This window comes from Lygodium microphyllum, chromosome 10 (genome assembly GCF_053477565.2).
Source record: "Lygodium microphyllum isolate KBCC chromosome 10, Lygodium_microphyllum_v1.1.10, whole genome shotgun sequence".
Lineage (NCBI taxonomy): Eukaryota > Viridiplantae > Streptophyta > Polypodiopsida > Schizaeales > Lygodiaceae > Lygodium > Lygodium microphyllum.
In genome coordinates, this window is record NC_141144.1 from 11,296,015 (window position 1) to 11,302,731 (window position 6,717).

Sequence of the window (6,717 nt, forward strand, 5' to 3'; positions counted from 1 at the left end):
GAGGCTATGCGTAAGAGTTACAGTTACTTCTGGGAGAGGGCTATGAGTCTGAGATACACTCCGTTCACAAGAATATGACTTGATATTTGGTTGCATTACCTCAGGGCAAGAAGACTTTGCCATGCAAATGGGTGTACAAGCTAAAAAGTACCCCTGGAAACCCAAGCCGGCTTATAAGGCAAGACTTGTCACTAAGGGTTTTAAACAGGAGCATGGAGTTGACTTTGATGAAGTCTTTTCTCATGTGGCCAAGATGACCACCCTATGCTTGGTTTTGGCCTTAGTCGTGCAGCTTGACTTGGACATGTATCAAATGGATGTCAAGACTGCATTCTTGCATGGGGATTTTCATGATGAGATATACATGGAGCAACCTAAGGGCTTTGTAGAACCTAGCAGGGAGCACCTAGTGTGCAAGTTGAAGAAAAGTCTTTATGACTTGAAGTAGGCACCTAGGGAGTGGTATCGTAACTTTGATACCTTTATGCAGTCACAGGGCTACAACAGGAGTGCTATGGATCCGTGTCTTTCCACGAAGAAAGCCCATGATGGCTTATTACTTATTTTGGTACTTTATGTGGATGATATGCTGATAACAGGGAAAGCTCATGATGAGCTGGATGCTTTTAAATCTCAGCTAAAGAAGAGCTTTGAGATGAAGGATTTGGGATAGGCCTCTCACATTCTTGGTATGCGCATTAAGCGCGATAAGCATCAGGGACTACTCTACCTCTCACAAAGAGAGTATATTCATAAAGTCCTTGAGCATTTCCGCATGCAATACGTAAAGCCTATTGGTTGTCCATTACCTTCTTATGTGAATGTTTCACAGGCCGATTGTCTGCAGGATGAATGAGCAAAGGGCCGAGATGGCCAAGTTCCCTTATGCATTAGCCGTGGGTAGTTTGATGTATGCCATGATGGCCACTCGTCCAGATATTGCCTTTGCAGTTGGTGTTGTGGCACGCTATATAGCTACACCTGGCAAACAGCATTGGGATGCTGTAAAGGATATCATGAGATACTTGAAGGGCATAGCAGATATGTGTATTTGATATGGCAGCCAGGATATAGGAGTTGTGGGCTACACAGACTCAATTATGCAGGACATGCAGATAGTAGGAAGTCCACTTCTGGCTATGTCTTTACCTATGCTGGAGGTGTTGTTTGTTGGATGTCCAGGGTTCAGAAATGTACGACTCTCTCTACCATTGAGGCTTGCAAGGAGGCCATATGGTTGGGTCATTTGGTTCATGATCTTGGGATTGATACTATACTTACGCTGCATTCGGATTCTATAAGTGCTATTCAACTAGCCAAGAATCCAGCCTTCCATTATGCGAAGACGAAACACATTGAGGTGAGATATCACTTCATATATGGGGTCAAGGAGGACAAGTCTATTGACCTTGTAAGATCTCCACTAACAAAAATCCTGCAGATCTGCTCACGAAAAGTCTCACTAGTGAGGGCTTTTCCTTCCTCAGGAGATTAATGATCATTGGATGAGATGACGTTTTTCCTCATCCTATTGTACATGTGTACATTGTACTATCTTTTCTTTTTCTTTTCACTCCTCACTATGGCGTATTCGCCTTTAAGTGGGAGGTTGTTGGGGGTAAAGGCCCCTCTGCCTAGCCACCTGTGTATTACTACACTGACAATACTCACCACTGCACACTGCAAAAGTGGCGGGCACCTGTCACCGTCACTTTATTCTTTATTCTTTTAGTGACAATTTAAATCAAGGAAGGCCCAGTCACACATTGTGACTGTTGGAGTTCCCATTTGTGTATCTCTCTCTTCTTGCTCTTGCTCTCCGCCATAGATCACTTCCAAGCAAGCTTTGATCCTTCTCACCTTTCACCCTGATGGTTGTAGCTCTGAGGCCGATTCAATTCTAAAGAGTGGTGTCGTACTTGGTTGAACTAATCTATCTTACTCATAGTCTACTACATCTAGGTGGTCCACGGTCGCATTCCTTCCTGATGACTCCTCTTTCAATCCTAAAGACATTGGCTTTCTGAGGCTTGGAGTCTATTTGTATCTATTCCATCACTCGATCATCCACATCCTACTCTATTGTATCAGTCTCTTCCTCACTTTCCTCATTCGTGGAGTAGTAGTCTTTGAACTTGTTGTCCAAATCATCATATTCTGACTACTCATCATCTCCTAGGCTTCTGCTCTCAGTCTTCTTTTCATCTACGCTTAGTGCCCAATTGTACAATAAATTCAAGTCATGCACTTTGGTCCATTGCCACTTTGGCTTGTCCATGAGATCCTTGAGGGGTTTGAGGTTGGCAACTGGGTTACTAGCTAGCTCTCTCCTAAAGTATTCAAGAATCCCCTGGAGTTTGAGTCTGTTAGATGGGACATGGAAGGGGACATGTGTTGGTCGACTGCTAGAGATCCTAGCCATCATGTAAAGTAAAATTGATGGTAGGATCCTACTCTTCGGTAGCTAAGATGATGTGACTTTGTGGGACTCACTGACTACCTTGGAAACTTGCTTATAATCCTCCTCATCAGCTGAGAAGGGAAAATCAATGGTGGCTAGCACATGCATCCAATCTCGCTCGTCCTCGGGGCAAGGGATATACTTTGTTAGTGGCCTATAGGAATTGTTGACTTGTGAGTCTCCTTTCAAGATAGCAAAGATGGCATCTAGGTTGATTGGCATGGTCTTCCAAGTTTCCATCTCAAATCTTATAGCTTCTGATCTATTGCCTAAGAATATTAAACTATTGCCCCAATCTTCTATTACACGTGCACTTCGCATCCAGGGTTGGCCTAGCAGGATGTCATAGTCCACTCCCTTCATGACTATGAAGTTCACTGAGAACTAGACTCTAGCTATCTTCAAGAGCCAGTCTTTAAGTACTCCAAATGGTCTAATCTTCATTCTATTAGCCAGCTTGACATTAAACCTAGCATTCTCCATAGGTGGGTTATCCCAAGCCTGTAGGACTATATGGCTGAGCACACTGACTCCCGCTTCTGTATCTACAATTTCCTTCCTTGTAGCATCTCCTAATGCATTGATAGGTAAGACCACATGCATCCATGTGCCTTCCCAAAAAGCATTTACATGCAAAGACATAGGCACTAAGTTCAGGGTTAAGCTCAGTATTTGCATTACTGCATCATGGTTAGGCAAGTCGATCGCTCCAAGCTCGCCATGTCTTTCTACCCATTGCTTCAACACTTACCATAGTATTGGGTTCTACTTAAGCAACTCTCCCAAAGGTAGAGTCACAAGGGCTAATATCAATGTCATGAGCAGGTTGCAAACCGCTTGCATTAGGTTAGTCTCTATGCCCTTTTCCCAGTGACCTCAATCAATCTACCTATATGTGGTATCTAGGCTTTGTCTATGAGATGCTACATTGGGTGTGGATGGGTCTCTTGATCTTAATTGCATTGGTGAGACTGGTGTGCTCACACTAGAGAGCTCATCGATCTTGTCTCCTATGATAGGTTTAGCATCTTTAAGGTGCTCTTGGGCTTCTCTCACCCACTCTTTGACCTTATCCACTACTTCTAGCTGGTGCCCTAGATCGGAATACTCCCCAATCTTAGCACTCCCCTTTTTTGTCATCTTAGGAACATATGTTTCCGCTTCTACATCCGTGACTTGCTTCCCCTTAGATAATGTGGTGGCACTATTTGTCTTAAGTGTTACCTTTGCCTCAACCCTCTTTCTCCTTCTCCTACAGCTCTTCTTCCCTATTGAAGTTGTCTAAATGTTGCGCAATGTAGATAGTGTGATATTGGCCCACTTCGTTTGTGCTCGGGTCATGACGTTCAACGCAATCGATGTGGCCTCACCATTGAGTGTCTAGACTCTAAATAGCCCCAAAGGTATGGATGGCATGATTGCTAAACTAGTGGAAGGTTTTCGCCTAGGGCACTTGGTGTACAAGTGTGTGATCCTACACTCTGGACATCTCAAGTCGGCTTTGTCTTGATTGGCTTGCTCCTTTTTGGAGCAATGAGATGAGATATGCCTTGGGTGACCACAAGTCTAGCATGCGATGGATTCTTGGTGCAATCCTGCTAGACCTCTTCCTCTGCCCATGCCTAATGCCATCACTAGCACTGGTCTGAAATTCATCAAGATGGGGTTACCCTCTTCACTGTACAAGATGTAAGGGTTCACATATGCTTCATCCTCGTTCGACTCCTCTATGTAATGTATCAAAGTGTTGCTATGTGGATGGGTCATGATGGGTCTAGGTGGTCTAGATATCCCTGTAGGGTTGTTATCCGTCCTAAGGATGACTGGCTTTGAGTTGTTGGGCGCTAGGGGAGGTAATGGAGCTTCCCTTCCAAAGTTCGACAACATATTCCCTATGTAGTACAGTTGATTGTACGGTTGCAGTTATGGGAATCATCTTGGTAATCTACAATGCATCACATCGTGGCTAAACCTACTGCAATTAGCACATGGTCTTGACTTAGGATCCAAGCACTCAACTTGGAGGTGATTTTTCTCCGCAATGCATGCATTGCACATGAGGTCGTGTGGGCCTTCTCATTATCTCTTGAAGCTTAGCCAACTCTAGTTTCATGTACTCATGGCTCTGGTCGACACCCTTTCCCTTCTATTATGTGTTCTGGCTAGATCTCTCGCTACTACTGGTCATAGCTCTCTCTAAGGATCTAGAGGCCGTGCCATCTCGAGTTGTAGTTCTGGAGCTTCTCTCCTTGAGCAGGTCATCCATGTATATGGCTTCTTCAAAGACCCTAGCTAGCACATCCCTTTGAAGGTTCGAGTTGCTCACCAAGGCCTTATAGTTCATTTCGGATCCCGTTTATAAATAAAATGGAGATCGCTTGTTCATTAGGTTGTTCTGTGACTAGGATTCTCTTAAAGAGACTCCACACATTGGTGGCATAGTCTTGGATATCCTCCTTATCCTTTTGGTTGACATTCATCAACTTGACAATGATGTTGTTGGAGTATCCTACTTCGAAGAACCTCTTGATGAAGAGATCTTCAGGTTATTAAAATTATGACGTTCAGCATTGTCTAGGCTAGTAAACCACATCTATCGTCCTTTGTCTCCTAGGCAAAGTCCGAAATCTTATGCTCACTGAGCAATATCCATAAGCCCATTCGCCTTGCATACTTACTTGAACTGCTCCAGGAAGTTGTACGAGTCATTGCCATGATGATACTTATTGAGTTGCTTAACAACCACAGGTATTTTGGTCTAGCTTGTAGAGTTTGGCATGAATCCTAGTCCTGCTAGCAATGTAGTCACTAGGGTTGCTTTGCTTTACTCTATAGTTGTATTGTCTTAAGAGTCACATTGTGAGAAGCTAACTCAACGTAAGATTAGCCTCTAGTGCTCTCTCCCTCTCAACATTTGGTCCTGCCCTGATTGTGTTGGCGAGAGCTAAGATACGCTAGACCTCACACATTTTTATGTATTGTCTCAATTTTTGAGCTAATTGCTCTTGTTTGTAGGTGGCTATGCTTTGCAGTGCTTTCCTTGCCAACTTTCTCTCTTCTTGGAGATCGGATATAATCTCCTCAGCTAGTCTACCATGATGCACCATTTTGGTTTGCAAGTCGTACTAGTTTACAATTTGCTAAATATCAAATGGGAATTCTCCCAAGTTGAGCTCATCATCTGCAAGGTTGGTGCTAGCTCCCGACATGTCAGCAATTTCCAGAGCAACTAATGTATCGATCACATTGATCAGATCGAGTAAAGTTGCACCCCTAATCGTGTCAGTTCTCTTTCTCTTCTCTGTCACTTGATAGTTCACAATTGTTTCGTGCAAGTTTTGGTTCTTAGATTGTATTCGGCTTCTCGGGGTTTACTCACATTAGTGGGTTTGTTCCTTACTTAGACCCCATTAGTGTGTTCCTTGTGATACAAGTCAGTTTTTGCAATGTTACATGAATTGGACACATGAATGGTGGAATGGACTTGTGCCAAATTATGCTTTCTATCTTTCTTTGTGCATTTCGAGTCTTTATGTGATAAAGTGTGTTTGTTCAATCATAATCCATGCAAATCACACTCCCTTCAATTAATTTCAACTAGTTGTAGCTCTCATGTACAAGTGTGGCAGCCACTCGTATTGGTCCATCTAGGTTCCTATTGCACATTTAATACATGGTCCAAAGGGCAGCGTGTTCAAGTTGTTAGTTTGAACCTCGATTGGGGTATGTTCAATGACTGCAGTTGCTCCTAGACTGTCGAGTCTCAACCCTCGAGTCAATCAACTCTATTGCCCTATCCACTCACCTTGGGATCTACTGGGGTGTCTACAGTTAGGGTTTTGCCCCTACAAGGTCTTGGAAGGTTAGAAACTACCAAAAACTAATGCTCTCATCTATTTTCCAATTTGCAGGTTTCAGTCCGATTCCCAGAATTGGACGTCTGATCTGTCTGATTCTTGCGTCCGATTCTAGACTACTCAAGTCCGATTTATCTGAATTGGACGATTAGAGCTATTCGATTTTTGGCTAGTCAAGTGTTGTCCGATTGGATAATCCAATGTATTTGAATATGAAAATCAAATGACTTTTGACAATCAGATGGTCTAATTCTAGGAATCAGGCAATCCAACTGCGACGATGAAAACATGTGCAGACCTGACAAAAATCACAAAAATTCGGCGCAACCCTCTTGATGCTTCCTCCTAGTCTCTGGTAAGATCCAAGATCAAACAATAAGGGTCAACAATCAAAACAAC